Source organism: Scyliorhinus torazame, chromosome 5 (genome assembly GCF_047496885.1).
Source record: "Scyliorhinus torazame isolate Kashiwa2021f chromosome 5, sScyTor2.1, whole genome shotgun sequence".
Classification (NCBI taxonomy): domain Eukaryota; kingdom Metazoa; phylum Chordata; class Chondrichthyes; order Carcharhiniformes; family Scyliorhinidae; genus Scyliorhinus; species Scyliorhinus torazame.
Window position 1 is genome coordinate 147,932,474 of NC_092711.1, and position 20,058 is coordinate 147,952,531.

A 20,058-nucleotide genomic window follows, 5' to 3' on the forward strand; every position below is an offset into this window, starting at 1 on the left:
TTTAGATACCTAGATGACATATTGGGAAGGGCAATGTGTGAATGTGAAACTGAACCCGAGACTCAGCACCTTTAGGGGAGGAGAATTGGGGAAAAGCAAAATAACATAGTGGGATGAATTCGTGTCACAATCAATAGGGAGTGTGTGGGTGACAGAGATTTATTGATTAAGAGGGAGAAGGTTTCTGCTGTTGTTGTTGCTGTTCAGGACCAAACCTTATTCATTTGAAAGGTTGGGGCTCGTTTTTGCTGATTTTAGAGACCACTGTAACTGGGCTGTAGTTTAATGCTCTGGATTTCAGTCTAATGAACCAGATTTGCATTGAACTCCCTGTATCATGTCCTTGATGTGGGATAGTTGGAACTCTGATTTGCTGGGTTAACAGTGTATCTTTAAGAACTGCTGTTTGTGTCCTCTCCTTATTCATTCAGGGACTCCCAGCTGAAATTATTTTACAAAACAGTTCACGTTCAACATCGCACCCAAACAAATCCCAGGTGTGGATTTGGCAATTCCAAGTCTGAAATGTTTCATTGATTGAAATGACATAGAATAGATATTGAAGAAACATGCCATTCGGTTCACCTGGTATGTTATGGCTTTGATACTTCACACATGGTTCCTCCCAGTCTTACTCGTGTTCACTGTCAGTCAGGGCTCAGTGGGTTACACTCCTACCTCTGAGTTCCAAGGTTCTGGGCTCATGCCCCCATTCAGGACTGGAGAACTACACTCAGGGCTTACACTGCAGTGCTATACTGAGGTAGTGCTGCTGTGTTGCTGTTACCATCCTTCAGATGAGATGTTAGTGAGGCCCAGTTTACCTGCTTGGTTAGATTTAAAAGACCTCATGTTATTTTTGAGACGAGCAGGGGAATTGTCCCGGTGTTCTGGTCAATATTTATCCCTCAATCACGAATAACAGCACAAAAACAAATCTTCTGCTCATTATCACACTGCTCTTTCTGAGGTTTTGTTAATTGTCGGTAGGTTGTAGGAAGGTACAGAAATTAGTGTGAAAAATGTGCAGATGGAATATAAGGCAGGAGGAATAGAGAAGCAGTATCCTATTTAAATGGAGAGAGATTACAATACTCAGTGTTACAGAGGGATCTGGGTGTCCTGGTATAGGAATCACAAAAAGTTGGTGTGCAGGTACAGCAAGTGATTAGAAAAGCAACTGGAATATTAGCGTTTCTCACAAGGGGAAATAGAAGCTACAGCTGTGCAGGGCCTTGGTTAGACCACATCTGGAATATTGTGCACTGCATCTTCTCCTTGTTTGAAAAACAAAGATATAATTGTGTTAGCTGCAGTTCAGAAAAAAATCACGCGACTCATTCCTGGGATGAGGGGCTTCTCTTATGAAGAAAGGTTGAACATGTTGGGCGGACTTTAGATGAAGGAGAGGTGATCTTAATGAAACATTTACAACCCTGAGGGGATTTGATAGGGTAGAAATCAGGAGGATGTTTCCAATTTTGGGAGAGACTAGAACCAGGGGACACCGTTTATCAATATGGGGTCCACCATTCAGACGGAGATTGGGGAGAATATTTTTCTCTCAAAGGGTCTTTAGTCTGTGGAATTCTCTTCCCCAGAGAGCAATGGGGGCCGGGTCATTGAATATATTCAGGGCAAAGTTGGACATATTATTAACAGAGGAGACAAGGGTTATGGGGGTGGAACAGGAAAGTGGAGTTGAGATCACAACCAGATGAGCCATGATCTTATAGAATGGGGCAGCAGGCTCGAAGGGCTGACTGGCCTACTCCTGTTCCTATGTTCCTATCCGGTTGTGCCTAAATTTGCTGCCACGTTTCCTACATCACAACAGTGACTAAACCTCAGAAAGTACATAATTGGCAGCAAAATGCATCGAGAATTCCAGTGGCTCTGAAAGGTGTTATATAAATTCAAGTCTTTTTTTTTCATCTGCATATCCCTCTGTTCCTTTCTCTTTCATGGACTTATCCAGCTTCTCCTTAAAGTCATGCACACATTGACACTCAAATTGATAAAGGAACTAAAGGCGACATGAGGGAAACCAGTTTTACAGAGCGATGGGTGAGGATCTGGAAGGTTCTGATGGGAGTGTGGTGGAGGCAGATTCAATCGCCGTTTTCAAGAGAGAATTGGGTAAATGCTATGAAGGGAAATAATTTGCAGGGTTATGGGGGAAAGGCAAGGGAGTGGCGCTAGCTGAGCCGCTCTTCCTGAGAGGTGACAGACACAATGGGCTGAATGGTCTCCTTCTGTGCTGTGAGCATTCTGTGATTCTATGCTGCAAATAGTGGGATCTCCATGATCCATCAGGAAGTTATGGAATCGGGAGAATCGAGAGTCCCTCAAGTGTTGCCCCTCCCTGTCTGGATCAGGTTAGATGCATAGCCATCAGACAACATCCTTCTCCCTCTCCAACTACGAATCTCTGTCCCCCACAAACCACATTAATCACTTTGAACTTGAACAGAAGGAGCTATCTGGCAGAAGGGAAACCAAATTCAAGGAGACCCAGCAGAGTGGTGTTGAAATCACACAATGAGATAGGAGATGAATCAATCTTGCTGCCGATGGTACAGAATGTCCAGCAGAGGCAGTGTAGATGGAGCCAGATGTCCAATCTGGGCCAGAGCCTTGTATGTGCTGCTGCTGGATCAATGTTAAAACGGCAGACTGAGACTGTGCAGTACAGCAAGGCAATATTACTGGTTTCACAAACCAGAGGCCATGTCACATCACCCTCACTCTCCACACTACGTTTGACAAAGCACCTATAGTCCTCATCCGGTGCCCCCGAGATAGTTGAATGTCTCAGCCATTGTGAATAGAAAGGAAGGCTGTGGGGCTCTTTGGCTCAGCAGACAAGCAGAATCCTGTTGAATAGCCTGGATGTGAAATGCAAATGGCTTTTGTACAGCTCTCTTTGAATTTTGTCTGTGTGGCCCACAATGTGTCTTCGGGGGTCTTCAGGGATAACGAGGTGCAAGTTTTCTATCTACTACCAGGTCGCTCCTTTTGTTTGAGAGCATCTCTCTTAAACAGACATAGATTCAGTCATTTTTGTGTCTTTGTCCAGTGACCATGTCTCTACACAGGCTGTGATCGTAGTCCCTCAACATGTCACACAATCTTATCAAAACGTCACAGGGGGTGTCTGCCTCATGAGCTCAGCGTATCTCTCCCTTTATGCACATATGTCAGGCAGCATCTCGGATTTTATGTGCTAGATTCTCCACTGTCGGGATTCTCTGTTCCTCCAGCAGCACATCCACTCCCAGGGATTCTCCAATGGCGTGGGGCTGCCCACAATGGGAAGTCCCATTGGCCAGCTGGCAGGACAGAGAATCCCGCTGCCGGCGGGGGCGCCGCACCATAAAACTGGTACAGCGGGACAGAGAATCCCACCCATGGTTTTCCTTTTAATGTTCAGAGGTAATTGATCAAAATATTGTCAAGAAAAAGGCAACTTATTCATCTCATCTACACGTCCCTGAATCTCACTGGAATATAGGTGGACACCAGATTGATACATTCCAGTTAACTACACCCAAGGTGAGTTATTCTAATTCCTTTACTGTCCAGGACAATCAAATATTCCCATCTGATCCCAGGTATTAGCATATTCTGTTTGTTTATTCTTTATTGTCGATGTCAGGCTGGGGTTGTTCACCTTGGTACAGAGGGGGATGAGGGGAGATTTGATAGAGGTGGACAAGGTTATGACAGGTTTAGGTCAGGTGGATAAAGAAAAGCTGTTCCCATTAGCTGATGGGACAAAGATAGGGCCGGGGGGAGGCACAGATTTTAGGATTTGGGTAAGTGATACAGGGGGATGTGAGGGAGAATATTTTTACACAGCGAGTAGTAATGACCTGGAACTCACTGCCCACGAGGGTGGAGGAATTGGAGATAACAACCAATTTCAAAATGAAATTGATGGGCACTAGAAGGAAATAAACTTGCAGGGGAACGGGGACATCGAGGGGGAATGGGACGGACTGGATTGTTCTACAGATTCAACATGGACTCCAGTTACTGAATGGACCATGTTGAAGGTAACTTTGTGACATTGAACCCGAATCTGTGCAGCTGTTGATCAAAACGAACAACATTTTCATCAAATATTTCTGACTCCTGACCAATGGGAAAAGTCAGTGATGTGGAGATGCCGGCGTTGGACTGGGGTGAGCACAGTAAGAAGTTTTACAACACCAGGTTAAAGTCCAACAGGTTTGTTTCGATGTCACTAGCTTTCGGAGCGCTGCTCCTTCCTCAGGTGAATGAAGAGGTATGTTCCAGAAACATATATATAGACAGATTCAAATATGCCAGACAATGCTTGGAATGCGAGCATTAGCAGGTGATTAAATCTTTACAGATCCAGAGATGGGGTAACCCCAGGTTAAAGAGATGTGAATTGTGTCAAGCCAGGACAGTTGGTAGGATTTCGCAGTCCAGATGGTGGGGGATGAATGTAACGCAACATGAATCCCAGGTCCCGGTTGAGGCCGCACTCATGTGTGCGGAACTTGGCTATAAGTTTCTGCTCGGCGATTCTGCATTGTCGCGCGTCCTGAAGGCCGCCTTGGAGAATGCTTACCCGGAGATCAGAGGCTGAATGCCCTTGACTGCTGAAGTGTTCCCCTACTGGGAGGGAACATTCCTGCCTGGTGATTGTCGCGCGATGTCCGTTCATTCATTGTCGCAGCAACTGCATGGTCTCGCCAATGTACCACGCTTCGGGACATCCTTTCCTGCAGCGTATGAGGTAGACAATGTTGGCCGAGTTGCACGAGTATGTACCGCGTACCTGGTGGGTGGTGTTCTCACGTGTAATGGTGGTATCCATGTCGATGATCTGGCACGTCTTGCAGAGATTGCCGTGGCAGGGTTGTGTGGTGTCGTGGTCACTGTTCTGAAGGGTGGCATCTTTGAATCTGTCTCTATATAAGTTTCTGGAACATACCTCTTCATTCACCTGAGGAAGGAGCAGCACTCCGAAAGCTAGTGACATCAAAATAAACCTGTTGGACTTTAACCTGGTGTTGTAAGACTTCTTAATGGGAAAAGTGTTACCAGCTTCCCCACAACAAATTGAGCCAATCAGCTTGAAGCGTCTTCGAACGATGAACTAAAACTTGTATCAAACAGAGTGTCCTGGAACAGCTGGTACTCTGACCCCTTCCTGACCTTTACACCAGTTTTGTTTATTCTTAAAGCTACAGTACAGTATCTGACACGAAAAGAGACATGCCACTGAAGACATTTTGTCACCGAGCTTACGTACAGTACAACTAATTAATCACACAAACCTGTTAATGAGGTGATGTCTAACTGATACTGATGGCTGACTCCAACTATTCTCCATGGAATCACTTTTCTTTTTAGTGACTACAATGCATTGACATCACCAAACCTAAACACGTAGAGCTTTCATACTCATCGATCCTCAAACAGGCTGAATGTGCCCCGGTGCCCAAAGTGGGGAGTCACAGGAACAGGGTACAGAGGAGCCAAAGAGAAACTAGTTGGGTCCAGAACATTGTGAACATCCTTTTACTCTGATTGTCTTTGATTCTCAAGTCATTTTCTGCTTCTTTTTTTTTAAAACCATGTTCGGTTTCATTAATAAACTTGTATCAGGAAAAATATTTGATTTTTCTGGACTTTTCATGATTAGATTGATGCACTTTCAGGAAAGTGGGTGAGGGGTTGACAGGCTCTTTAACAGAAAGTGAGACCCTCTGAGGTAATTGGCAAAGGAGCCAGAGGGGGAGATGAGATTTTACTTTATTTTTTGACACAGCGAGTTGTTCTGATCTGCCTGAAAGCAGATTCAATTGTATATTACCAAAGAGTAAATACTTGAATGGGAAGAATTTGCAGGGCTGTGGGGAAAGGGCAGAGCAGTTGGATGAATGGCAGAGTCCTTTCAAAGAGATAGCAGAGGCACAATGGGCTGAATGGACTCCTCCTGCAGCCTGTGAATCTGAGCCTCCTGTTTTTGTGCAGGTTAAAAGGGACAGATTTCATTGCAGCCTCTTCCCTATATATGTATTTAAAGAGACGGGTTTCTCTTTAGCTCTGAGTGACCGATATAACAATCAGTTGGAGGCCCATATGCCAGTCAGTCCTCCAGCACTTTCCTGTCTCTATTAGTGCAACGCCCATGGCAGTTTCCCAACAGGGGCACAGGCCCCATTATTCTCAGCTAAACCGGGCAGGAGATACAGAAGTCTGAGAACACGCACAAAGACTCAAAAACAGCTTCTTCCCCGCTGTTACCAGACTCCGAAATGTCCCTCTTCTGGACTGACCTCAGTAACACAATACCCTGTATGCTTCATCCGATGCCGGTGCTTATGTAGTTACATTGTATATCTTGTGTTGCCCTATTATGTATTTTCTTTTCTTCCCATGTACTTAATGATCTGTTGAGCTGCTCGCAAAAAAATACTTTTCACTGTACCTCGGTACACGTGACAATAAACAAATCCAATCCAATCCAATTCAGCCCACAGCTCCGTCTCCTGCCTGTCATTACAAGAGCAATAGACACAGAAAAGTGCCCGAGGCTCAAATGGGAAGTTAAAACTTGTGTCTCGAAATCAACACGTCAACATTTGTCAGTCAAACATGTTATTTATACTGGGATTTTTATTAGATTTAGGCACTGGAGGCAAAGGGTGGGGATTTTAAAGGGTAACTTTCCCTTTCTAACTTTGTATTGTCGAAAGCGTGAGCCATGGCTCAGTGGGCAGCTCTCTCACCTCTGAGTCAGAAGGTCCCAGTCAGGGACCTGTGGACAAAAAACAGTTCCAACATTCATCATTCCAGCACGGAGGGAGTGCTGCACTGTCAGAACAGCATTCTTTCAAATAAGATGTTAAACTGAGGCCCTGTCTGCCCATCTCAGGTGGGTGTAAAAGTGCCCACAGCCACTATTTTGAAGAAGAGCAGGGAAGTTACCCCAATGTCCCGGTCAATATTTATCCCTCAATCAACATCACTAAAACCAGATCATCTGCTCATTATGACATTGCTGTGTGTGGGATCTTGCTGTGTGTAAATTGGCTGCAGTATTTCCTACATTACAACAATGACTACACTTCAAAAGTATTTCATTGGCTGTAAGCACTTTGGGACGTCCTGTGGTTGTGAAAGGTGCTTTACAAATGCAAGTTTTTAAATTGAAGGTTTCTGTTATCTGATGTTGTTATCTGGAACTTAATTGATTTCAGCCACCCCCAACTTACCATTTAATAAAGTCACTTTGGTTCAGACAATACTTTAACCAATTAAGACAAAATCAGAATTCTCTCGGTAGCAAATTAAAAAATAACTTTATTAGATGAAAATGTTTACTGAACAACTTTCAGACATTGACTTTTACAACTTCATGTGGGTGATCAGTCTGTAGAAGAGTAACCCTCTCTGGCTCCTTCTTTGACAGTAATTCTTGTAGAATTCAGCCTCCGGAGTCTGGCTCCTACATTGACAGTTATTTCCTTGGAACTCGCCCTCGGGAGTCTTCAGTACTTGGCCAGCAAGAAAGACCTTCAGAACCTCTACTTTTATCCCTAAAGTGACCATTACCTCACGTCAGAGTTGGGTCTGTTGTAACATGATAATTGATCAACTTGGTCACTGGATTCATTTAATTGGATCCCAATTACTGACACCACCTTCTCTCATTATCTTAGACAGGAATACAATAGAACTGCTTCATACTATCCCTTTATCTGATTCTATACAATCCCTTATTCAGACAGTTTCAAATGTTGAGGCTAATCAGAGCTTGAAGGTCTCTCTTGTCAGTACATTTATCCTCATTGCACTTTCTTTGTACATTTACACAGCATTTAACCTTTGACATTTTTACAACAAATGAGAATCAGGGCACGATCTAATGGCCACGATGGGCAAGGCGCGAATCCAAGTGCACCAGTTAGATCGCAGAAGAGTCCGAAACTGGGCACCAAGCGGCAATCGGTTTCCGATCTAACCGGCCTATTCCCATTGGCCAGATTAAGGCCAATCTCCATCCCGTTAACGGGAAGGACCCCCTATCTAAAGGCTGCACTTGATTTAAGCGACTCCCCAGTCGGTCACATGGACGCCAAGTATTGACCCACACAGGCATGGGCCAGGCATCACAGTACCTGAACAGTCCCGCGTCATTGGAGACCCCCCGAGTGGTCAGGGATAGGGGAGGGTGGTCCCCCGGCCCAGCCCCTGGAACGTGTGCACCGTGGCACTGCCAGACTGGCACCTTGGCACCGCAAACCTGGGTATTTCACACTCTGCCCATTTATGAAGATCACTCTAAGACTGAGTCTTGATTTTGTACAACAACCATGTCTTTCTCTCCATTTCAAATCCCCTGTGAAAATCCAAACACACTGTATCGTAAATTATGAGATTTAAAACAGAACGAGTTGTTGGGATTCACTGCCTGACAATGGTGCAGGACGTAAATTCAACTGTAACTTTCAAAAGGGAACTGGACAGATTCTGTAGAAAAAGAAACTTGCAGAGCGATGGGACTAATTAGCTACCTCACTCAATGAGCTAGCATGGGAACGATGGACAGAATGGCCTCTTTCTGTTTTCTCGGAGACTCGTTTGCATTTGGAGAAAGTGGGAAATACCTGGAAGCCACTTCCTACGAGGGGGGTAGAAGCAGAGATGTTGGAATGTTTCCAAAGGGAAATTCGATGGGCTTTTGAGGGAAATAAACTGACAGGAATATGGGGATAGAACGGGGCAATGGCTTGAACTACAGAGATCTACAAGTTGTGAATCTTTGGAATTCTCTACCCCAGAGGGCTGTGGGAGCTCAGTCATTGAGAGTGTTTAAAGCAGAGACTGACAGATTTCTAAATCCCAATAACACAAAGGGATATGGGGATAGTGTGGGGAAAAGGCATTGAAGTGGATGATCAGCCATGATTGTATTGAATGGTGGAGCAGGCTCGACGGGCTGAATGGCCAACTCCTGCTCCTCTGTTCCAATGATACAAAGATAGGTAGGAAAGTAAATTGTGAAGAGGACATAAGGAGGTTAAAAAGGCATATGTTAAATGAGTGTAATAAGATCTGCCAAATGGGGAACGTGGGAAAATGTGTGATTGTCCATGTTGGCCAGAAGAATAAAAAAGCTTATTATCTAAATGGTGAGAGATTGCAGAGCTCTGAGACTCAGAGGGATCTGGGTGTCCAAGAGCATGAATCACAGAAGGCGAGTATACAGGTACAGCAAGTAATTAGGAAAGCTAATAGAATGTTATTGTTTATTGTGAGGGGAATTGAATACAAAAGTAGGGAGGTTATGCTTCAGTTATACAGGACATTGGTGAGACCACATCTGGAGCACTGTGTACAGTATTGCTCTCATTTAAAGAATGATGTAAATGTGTTGGAAGCAGTTCAGAGAAGGTTTACTGGTCTCATACCTGGAATTGGAGGCTGGTCTTATGAGGAATGATTGGACAGGCTGGGCTTGTATCCGATGGAGTTTAGGTGACTTGATTGAACCGTATAAGATCCTGAGGGGCCTTGACAGGGTGGATGCGGAAAGGGTGTTTCCTCTTGTGGGAGAATCTAGAAATTGGAGTCACGTCAAAAGTAATAACTTGCCCATTTAAGGCTCATTTTTCTCTCAGAGGGTTGGGAGTCTTTGGAACTCTCTTCCTCAAAGGGCAGTGGAAGCAGAGTCTTTGAATATTTTTAAGGCAGAGCTGGATAGATTCTTGAAAAGCAAGGGGGTGAAAGTTTATCAGGGGTAGGTGGGAATAAGACCACACTAAGACCATAAGGAATAGGAGTAGGCCATTCGGCCCTTCCAGCCTGCTCCACCTTTCAATAGAATCATATCTGAAACCAACATTCCTCACGTTCACTTTCCTGCCCTTTCCCCGTAATCCTCGGTTCCCTGACTGATCAAGAATCTATCTCAGCTGGGCAACACAATGGCACAGTGGTTAGCACTGCTGCCTCACGGCACCGAGATCCCAAGTTCGATCCTGGCTCTGGGTCACTGTCCGTGTGGAGTTTGCCCATTCTCCCCGTGTTTGCATGGGTTTTGCCCCCACAACCCAAAGATGTGCAGGGTAGGTGGATTGGCCATGCTAAATCGCCCCTTATTTGGAAAAAAATAATTGGCCACTCTAAATTTATATTAGAAGTAAAGAATTTTTTTTTGAACAAAAAGAATCAATCTCAGCCTTAAATATACACAAGGACTCTGCCCTCACAACTCTCAGTTCCAAAGACTCTCAGAAGAAATTCTTCCTCATTTCAGTCTTAAATTGGCTCTTCTTTGTTCTGAGCGATTTCTTCTGGTCCTAGACTCTCCCAAGAGGGGAAACATCCACTCAGCATCCCTCCATACCTGGGATCATCCTAGTGAAACTTCTCCAAACATCCTCCAATAAAATAATATATTTCCTTAAATAAGGGGACCAAAACTGCTCTCAGATCTCCAGATGTGGTCTCACCAGCACCTTGTCCAGCTGCAGCAAGACTTCCCGACTCTTATACTCCAACCCCCTTGGAATCAGGGCCAACATTCCATTAGCCTTCCTGATTACCTGCTGCACCTGTCTGCTAGCTTTCTGTGTTTCGTGCACAAGTTCCCCCAAGTCCCTTTGTGTTGCAGCTTTCTGCAGTTTTTCTCCAGTTAAATAATACTGTTCTTTTGTTCTCCCTTCTGAAATGAACTTCACATTTTTCCACGTTATGCTCCATGTGGCAACATTTTGTCCACTTGCTTAACCTCTCAATATCTCTTTGCAAACTGTTTGTATCCCCCTCGCAACTTGCCTTTCCACCTATTTTTGTGTTGGCTCCAAATGTGGGCACAGTACGTTCACTTCCTTCCTCCAAGTCATTAATATAAATTGTACACAGTTACGGTCCCAGCACTGATCCCTGTAGAACCCCACTGGTTACAGGTCACCAACCTGAAAAAGAACCCCTTATCCCCACTCGCTGTTTTCTGCTCATTAGCCAATTCTCTATCCAGGCCAACAACATGGGTTCTTATCTCATGACTTAACGTTTTGTGAGGTACCTTGTCAAAGGCCTTCTGGAAGGTTAAATACAACACATCTACTGGTCCCCCTCTATCCACTCTAGTTGAGACTTCCTCGAAACACTCTGATAAATTAGTCAGACACGGTTTCCCTTTCACAAAGCCATGCTGACTCTGCTTGATTAGATTATGATTTTCTCAATGTGCTGCTATTACTTCCTAATAATTGATTCCAACATTTTTTTCAATAAAAAATGTTTGGCTGATCGTCCTAGTGTCTCGTTTTTTTCCTCCCTCCCATTCTGAATCGGGGGGTTGTCACATTGGCAGTTTTCCAATCCTCTGGTACTTCTCCAGAATCCAAGGATTTTTTGAAAATTACAATCAATGCATCCACTATCTCTGTAGCCATTTCTTTTAGGATCTTCGGATGCAGCCATCCAGGGGACTTATCTTATCCCCATTAGTTTGTCCAATACAACTTCTCCAGTGATGGTATTTAATTGCTTCCTCCATATTCTTTAGTATTAATGGGATATTCGAAGTATCTTCCACCGTAAAGACTGATGCAAAATATCTGTTTAACTCCTCTGCCATTTCCTTGTCCCCCATAACTGACATAGTGGCATGGAGGCACATGGTGGTTAGCACTGTTGCTTCACAGCTCCAGGGACCTGGGTTCAATTCCCGGCTTGGGTCACTGTCTGTGAGGAGTTTGCACGTTCCCCCCAAATTGCGTGGGTTTCCTCCGGGTGCTCCGGTTTCCTCCCACAAGTCCCAAAAGACATGCTTGTTAGGTGAATTGGACATTCTGAATTCTCCCTCTGTGTACCCGAACAGGTGCCGGAGTGTGGCGACTAGGGGATTTTCACAGTAACTTCATTGCAGTGTTAATGTAAGTCTACTTGTGACAATAATAAAGATGATTATAATAAAGAATATTATTACGCTCTCCCAAGATTTATTTTCTAAGGGGCCTCTTTGGAGTTGAGGTGTCAATCAGATCAGCCGGGAACTTATTGAATGGTGGAGCAGGCTCGAGGGGCCAAGTGACCTACTCCTGTTCCTAATTTGTGTGTTATCACATCCTTTGTAGTAGATTGTAGCATTTTCCCTCCTACTGATGTCAGGCTAATGGGTCTGTGGTTCCCCGTTTTCTCTCTCCCTCCTTTAATAGTGAGGTGACATTTACCACCTTCCAATCTGCATGGACCATTCCAGAATCTATAGAATTTTGAAAGATGATCACCAATGTATCCACTATCTCTCCAGCCGCCTCTTTCAACACTCTGGGATGTAGAGCATCAGCTTTTGGGGATTTATTAACTTACAACAAATTTCTCCAGTATTACTTTTTCACTAATACTAATATCTTTCAGTTCCTCGTGCTCACTGGTTCTCTGGTGTTTTTAGGACAATTTCTGTATCTTCCTCCATGAAGACAACACACATTGTTTAGTTTCTCTGCCATTTCCTTATTCCCCATTATAAACTCTCCTGTCTCTGTCTGGAATGGACCCACATTGGTCTTTGCTAATCTTTTCCTTTTCACATTCCTATAGGAGCTTTTCCAGTCAGTTTTTATGTTTATCCCCAGTTTGCTCTTATATTCTATTTTCTCTTTATCAGTTTCTTGGTCCTCCTTTGCTGAATTCGAAAACAAGTTCCCAATCCTCAGGCTCACTATTATTTGGGCCACTTTATGAGTCTCCTCCATTGATCTAATAGAATCTTTAACTTTTCTTGTTAGCCACGATAGCTTCATTTTGCTGTTTAATTTTTGCTTCTTAAAGGAATCTATATTTTATGTAAATAAAATGGGAGTGGTTGCCTGTCTATTGTCTATTGTCATACAAAGAACAAAGGACAGTACAGCACAGGAACAGGCCCTTCGGCCCACTAAGCCTGCTCGGATCATGATGTCTGACTAAACTAAAACGTTTTGTGCTTCCAGTGTCTGTATCCATCTATTCCCATCCTATTCATGTATTCGTCAAGATGCCTCTTAAACGTCACTATCATACCTGCTTCCACCACCTCCTCCGGCAGCGAGTTCCAGGCACTCACCACCCTCTGTGTAAAAAGCTTCCCTCGCACATCTCCTCTAAACTTTACCCCTCGCACCTGAAACATATGTCACCTGGTAATTGACTTTTCCAACCTGGGAAAAAGCTTCGGACTATCCACTCTGTCCATGCCAGTCATAATTTTGTGAACTTTTATCAGGTCATCCCTCAACCTCTGTCGCTTGAGAGAAAACAATCCGAATTTATCGAACCTCTCCTCATAGCTAATACCCTCCAGGCCAGGCAACATCCTGGTAAACCTCCTCTGTACTCTCTCCAAAGCCTCCACATCCTTTTGGTCATGTGGTGACCAGAATTGGAGGCAATATTCCACGTGTGGCCTAACTAAGATTCTGTACAGCTGCAGCATGACTTGCCAATTTTTACACTCAATGCCCCGACCAATGAAGACAAGCATGCCGTCTGCCTTCTTAGCTTCTTATCCACCTGCGTTGCCACTTTCAGTGATATGTTTATTGTAATTTCCCAATCTACCAGACAACTTGTCCCTCAGACCATGACAGTTTCCTTCTGCGAGAAACACCCAGATAAATTAGACAAAAGAACCCTGTAACCACCATAGCCCATCTTCATGGCAACATGGCTGCTTTGGGAACTAAATATCTTCCAACGTGCAAACACCTTTTCATTCTGTGCTCCTCGTCAAACTTGGAACCAGGTAATCGCAACGATGCTCAAAAATGGTCAGCCCACCGGAGGCAGAGGTGTTAGACCGGCCAGTCCAGCAGAAAGAAACCCTCCAATCATCACCATTCACCAGATGTCAGTAAGAACAAAATGCAGTCCTGGATGTCAGTGAGAGCAGAAACAATAACAACGGAGCCAACATCTGTAATTTATTCTGAACCTGTTGGAGTCACAACAGGTGTGATGAATCACAAACCCCTCCCCACATTGAGAGCAGATGAATGGTCTCTCCCCAGAATTAACTCGCTAGTGTCTCCGTAGTTGGGATGGATCATTGAATGTCTCCCCTGCTCGGAGCAGGTGAATGGCTTCTTCCAGGTGTGAACTCACTCGTGTTCCCGCAGGGTGTTGGATATCTGAATTTCTTCTCTCACTAAGAACAGGTTAACACCTTCTCCCCAGTGTGAACTCGCTGGTGTATCCGCAGGCTGGATAACTGAGCGAATCCCTTCTCACACAGAGAGCAGGTGAACGGCCTCTCCCCAGTGTGAACTCGCTGATGTATCCACAGGCTCGATGAAGTAGTGAATCCCTTCTCACACTGAGAGCAGATGAATGGCTTCTCCCCAGTGTGAACTCGCTGGTGTGTCTGCAGGCTGGATAACTGAGCGAATCCCTTCTCACACAGAGAGCAGCTGAATGGTCTCTCCCCAGTGTGAACTCGCTGATGTATCCGCAGGCTCGATGAAGTAGTGAATCCCTTCTCACACTGAGAGCAGATGAACGGCCTCTCCCCTGTGTGAACTCGCTGATGTATCCACAGGCTCAATGAAGTAGTGAATCCCTTCTCACACTGAGAGCAGGTGAACGGCCTCTCCCCAGTGTGAACTCGCTGGTGTGTCCGCAGGTCGGATAATTGAGTGAATCCCTTCCCACACACAGAGCAAGTGAATGGCCTCTCCCCAGTGTGAATGCGTCGATGAATTTCCAGGTGAGATGGGGCCCTGAGTCCCTTCCCACAGTCCCCACATTTCCACGGTTTCTCCAGGGTGCGGGTGTCCTCATGTTTCTCCAGGTTTGTCGATCAGCTGAAGCCTCGTCCACACACAGGGCATGTGTACAGTCTCTCCCCACTGTGAATGGTGTGAAGTTTTTTTCAGGCTTTGTAACTGGTTCAAGCTCTTTCCACAGTCAGTGCTCTGGAACACTCTCACTCGGGTGTGTGTGTCTCGGTGCTTTTCCAGTTACACTGATGTTTAAAATGTTTTGATGCCGACAGAAAAGACAAACATTTCTCCTGCTAGATTCAAAGGCCGATGACATTCAGTTCCAAGGAATTGAGACACTCAGTCAGATTGAGACGTGAAGTTTGAGATTTCTGTCTGTAATTCCTCCTCTTCGTCTAATATCCTGTAAAAACAATTTACAAAAGACATCACTGTCAGTACCGGTTAGAAATTCAGAACAGACAATTCTAGTTGCTAGAGAACATTCTTTCCTCTCTCATTCCCCAAAAGCTGTAAATCTCCATCCCACACACTCTCCCTCCATTCTTACTTTGCTGTATCTAATATTCACCCTCCCAATTCGCCTGAAGGTGCTGATTCAGGCCGATTGACAGATCCATGGTCGCTGCTTCCTGTCCGAGGCACAGAGATGACAACAAATACGAGTTGCAGTTGGCCACCCGGCCCATCGAGCCTGCTCGTCTATTCTGTGGGATCATTGGCCGCTCGATGTCAGTGACATTCTCCGTGTTATTGACCAGAGGCTGAGTGTGCTGACTCAATATCTGTGAGCTCATGAGGTCGAGGTGTAAAACACCATGAAGAGGCCCAATGTTTCAGAGGAGAGAATCCTGAACGTTGAGCAAGATGCTTCCTCGGCAGAGGCAAGAATTTAATCCTTGGAAAACCGGCTGAGTGCTGTGGTGGACTTCTGGCGGACTTGGAGAACCGAGGGTCAGAGAAAGAACATCCGAGTCGTCGGCCTGCCAGAAGGTGTGGAGGGTAAGGCTCCGGTTAGGTTCTTCGAGGACCGGCTGCCACGTTTTCTCAAGCTGGATGTGAAGCCTGGGCGTTTCAAATTAGAAAGGGCATCGGATCCTGTCTTTGAGGTCAAGGGATAGTTTTCATCCCAGGCCTGTAATCATTCACTTCCACAACTTGAAAGATCACCAGAAGGTCCTGGAGACAGATAAGGTGAGGTGAGACCTGGCTCCCACCTCACCTTACAGTGAATTATGTTGCTTTATCCTGTGACCCTGAAAATTGTATCCGACAATTCCGTCAAGTCTTTCAATAATCCGACTACTGCCTTGGTCTTTGCTAAATCGGATGAGCAGCATGGTAGCATAAGTGGATAGCACTGTGGCTTCACAGCGCAGGGATCCCAGGTTTGATTCCCCGCTGGGTCACTGCCTGTGTGGAGTCTATACGTTCTCCCAGTGTCTGCGTGGGTTTCCTCTGGGTGCTTCGGTTTCCTCCCACAGTCCAAAGACGTGCAGGTGAGGTGGATTGGCCATGATAAATTGCCCTTAGTGACCAAAAAGGTTAGGAGGGGTTATTGGGTTACAGGGATAGGATGGAAGTGAGGGCTTAAGTGGATCGGTGCAGACTCAATGGGCTGAATGGCCTCCTTCTGCACTGTATGTTCTATGTGCGAAACCCTTGAAGGGCAAGGATTGGAGTGATGATTTGCAGTTCAGACTAACTCAGGCTCTAATCCGAACTCTTTCCCTATCATGGTGCTGGTGTTGTTGCCTGAAATTTTTATCTTTTATCCTGTTGAATGGAGTTGTTATTCTGTGAGCACCGATTAAATGCCTTCTTCTTCTCCTCGAGTGTTCCATGGACTCGTATTATCTTATCTCAGTCATGGTAGATGTGCCGTGTGCTTATTATCCGTTGTCTTTCTTTTATTATCGGAGCGTTAATCATAGCAGAACTGAGTAGTGCCATTGCCGAAGGGTGGTTCCACTGTGCTAAAGTGGATTGGTCACACTAAATTGCGCCTTAGTGTCCAAGGTGTTCAGGTTAGGTGGCTTGACCATGATCAATGCACCGGGTTAAAAGAATAGGATGCGGAGTGGGCTTCAATGAACTGTTCTTTGTGAGGCTGACTGCAGACTTGAGGGGTGAATGGCCTTCTGCATTCTTGGAGTTCTATGTCATCTATGTTGTGTTATTCATTTTCATTTGTATATGCTGTTAGTCTGTTTGTCATATTTTACAAATTGAATTGTTATCCTCTGTTTTTAGATAATCTTACCCTTTCCCCACTCACTATTTTAACCTGTTAACTAGTTGTTCAGTTGATCTGGCATTTCATCTCAAGGCTCTGGTCCCTCAAATATCCTGTTCCAAATTAATTCTGCAATGTGTTGCTTGTATTTATGTTGGCAATATCTCTTGTTCCGCTCTGTGCTCATTTCCCACCATTTTTTCTGTTACTCTGTTGCACTCATTGTTTAGAAATGATTTAAAAAATAACAATTTATTAAAAATCTGTCCACCTCATCCGTGAATTTATTCAATGACCCCCACACCCCACTGGTCCCTGTGGAAGAGAAATCCAGAGACTAATAGCCCTCTGAGTGAAGAGATGACTGGAAAGATATAACATAGCTACAGTACAATATTACAAGGCTAGAAATAATAATAAATGTACTTTAATGTACTACAGAACCATAAACACTATATCTAATCTGTACCATATAACAACACGAGACGTGTCTCTATCCAACATTAATTTACTGTCTTCTTAAATGTCAGCCATCTCCTGGAAAAAACAGCCCTTTGAATGTGAACAAATAAATGTGTCAAGCTGAAGGAGCAAAGGATGTCAATGTCTTTACGACAGAGGCCTGGGCCTTTCCAGAGTCTGCACCCGCCCTGGATTCACTTCCTTTCCCTTCATTTGCTGCAAGTGACCAATTGAAGGTCAGAATGAGAAAAGAAATGGAAAGGGGGAGAAAAGAAAGTGTTTTCCTCACAGATGTTGGAGACAGGAGGGATTTTCAGTCTGTGTGAAGCCCCAGGTTTCCTCATTGTCCAGCTTCCGCATTCAGACAACGGGGGAGCTGATTGGATGGTGTAAGAGAGTCCTTCCGGTTCACCAACTCTTACCATTGTTCAACAACCTTCCGGTGCACGCATCGGAATCCGCGATGACGTCCCAGGGTTCCAGTGCGCAGCAGCTCCGCCCCACTCATTGTTCCCCCTCCGCGAGACAAGGTCTCCAGGCAACCGGCTGACAGCTCCGGCCAGAGCGAGAAGCCTCTGGGTGATTTCCCCTCCCCCCGCACGGGGCTGCGCATGTCCAAGAGAGAGGAGAGGCTGCGCATGTGCAACGGAAAACCCACTCCCTGACCTTCCTGCTGAGGTATTGACCAATGGGAAGAGTTAGGACAAGAAGGACTCTTGTCCTCTAGCCAATCAACGCGTGGTTTGTGTGAATGACGATTGAGCTTCACACAGATTCAAACTTCCTCCTGTCTCCAACATCTGAGTAAAGCACTTTCTTTTTTCCCCCTTTCCATTTCTTTTCTCATTCTCACCTTCAATTGGTGATTTGCAGCATCTGAAGGGAAAGGAAGTGAATCCAGGGAGGGTGTAGACTCTGGAAAGGTTGGCTCAGATCTCTCTCTCTAACACATTGACACCCTTTGCTCCCTCAGTTTGACACATTTATTTGTCTGGCTAAAAGAATGGTCTCTTTCATAATATCCACAATACCACTATCCCCTGATGCTCTCAGTCCATCGCCAATGGTTCTTTTGCCAGGGCAAACAGCAGCGGGGAGAGGGCACCCTTGCCTCGTCCCCCACTGCAGCCTGAAATAATCTGAACTCACCCGGTTCGTCCGTATAAATGCCACCAGTGCCTGGTATAACAACGAGACCCAGTCCACAAAACCTGCCCAAATCCAAACCGCCCCAGGACCTCCCACAAATAGTCCCACTGCACTCGATCAAAGGCCTTCTCTGCATCCAATGCGACCACCACCTCGACCTCTCGTCCCTTTGGAGGTATCATGATCACATTGAGTAGCCTCCTGATGTTGACCGCCAAATGCCTTCCCTTCACAAACCCCGTCTCATCCTCCCCTATCACCCCTGGTACACAATCCTCTATTCTCGAGGCCAAGATCTGAGCCAACATTTAGCAGGGAGATCGGTCTCTATGACCCACATTGTTCCGGGTACTTTTCCCACTTCAAAATGAGGGAGAACGAAGCCTGCGACAATGTCGGGGGTGCACTCCCAGCTCCCTTGCCTCGTTAAAATCCCTTACCAGCAGCGGCCCCAATACCCCCCCGAGAATTTCTTAGAAAATTCCACTGGGTACCCGTCTGGACCCTTGCCCAATTGCATTGCCTCCAGCCCCTCCACCGCTTTTACCAGCACAATTGGGTCCCCAGGGCCTCCACCAGTTCCTCATCCACCTTTGGGAACGCCAACCCCTCTATAAACCGCCTCATCGCCTCTGCCCCGGCTGGGGGTTCCGACTCATACAGCTTGCTATAAAAGTGCCTAAACACCCCATTCACCCCCGCCGGGTCCAAGACCATATTCCCTCCCGTGTCCTTCACTTTCCCGATCTCCCTCGCAGCCTCCTGTTTCCTCAACTGGTGCAGTAGCATCCTGCTCACATTCTCCCCATACTCATACACCGCCCCTCTCACCCTTATCAACTGTCCCATCGCCGCTGTTCTGTTCCAGGAACAGGGTCACTTTCTGATTAAAGGGACAGGGTCACTTTCTGATTAAAGGGACAGGATCTCTGTTCTGTCCCAGGGACAGGGTCTCTCTGATTAAAGGGACAGGGTCTCTTCTGTTCCAGGGACAGGGTCTCTCTCTGATTAAAGGGACAGGATCTCTGTTCTGGCGAGGGTGTGGCCAGGGGGGCCACAGACCCGGCCATTTATTTTGTGGAGGCAGAGAGCGTTTCGTGGTGTGGCTGCCAACCCCTCACCGGTCGCAGCATCGGGGAGGGGGCTGCGCCGATTTTTTCCATGTAAAACGCCACAGATCCTCCGCACTTAGCCTCGGAATTGGAAAATTTGGCCCAGGATCTCTCACTGATTAAAGGGACACGGGGCGGGATTCTCCGCTTGCCGACGGCGATTTTGTAATCAGCGATCAGGCAGAGAATTCCTTTCTCAGGCTGAATCGGGGGTGGCGCCTGTTTTTGGACGCTCCGCACCTTCCAAAACGGCGTCATCGAGGAGTAAGCCACATGCCATTGGGACGGCCTCAGGACATTAACTGAAGGCCCTCCCCCGATGCTCCGCTCCCGACGGGCC

The 20,058-nt window shown here is 45.8% G+C and overlaps 1 protein-coding gene and 1 long non-coding RNA gene across 3 annotated transcripts in view; both read right to left on the reverse strand.

Annotated features, from left to right (window-relative positions):
• LOC140422014 (uncharacterized) overlaps window positions 1-20,058 on the reverse strand; it is a 332,008-nt gene that overhangs the window by 215,018 nt on the left and 96,932 nt on the right. The gene's annotated exons all lie outside the window — the stretch shown is intronic.
• Window positions 13,941-18,122, reverse strand: LOC140420036 (uncharacterized). Its single transcript, XR_011946151.1, has 2 exons — window positions 17,747-18,122; window positions 13,941-15,162 (listed from the first exon to the last, which is right to left on the reverse strand). It is a non-coding gene; the product is annotated as an uncharacterized lncRNA (long non-coding RNA).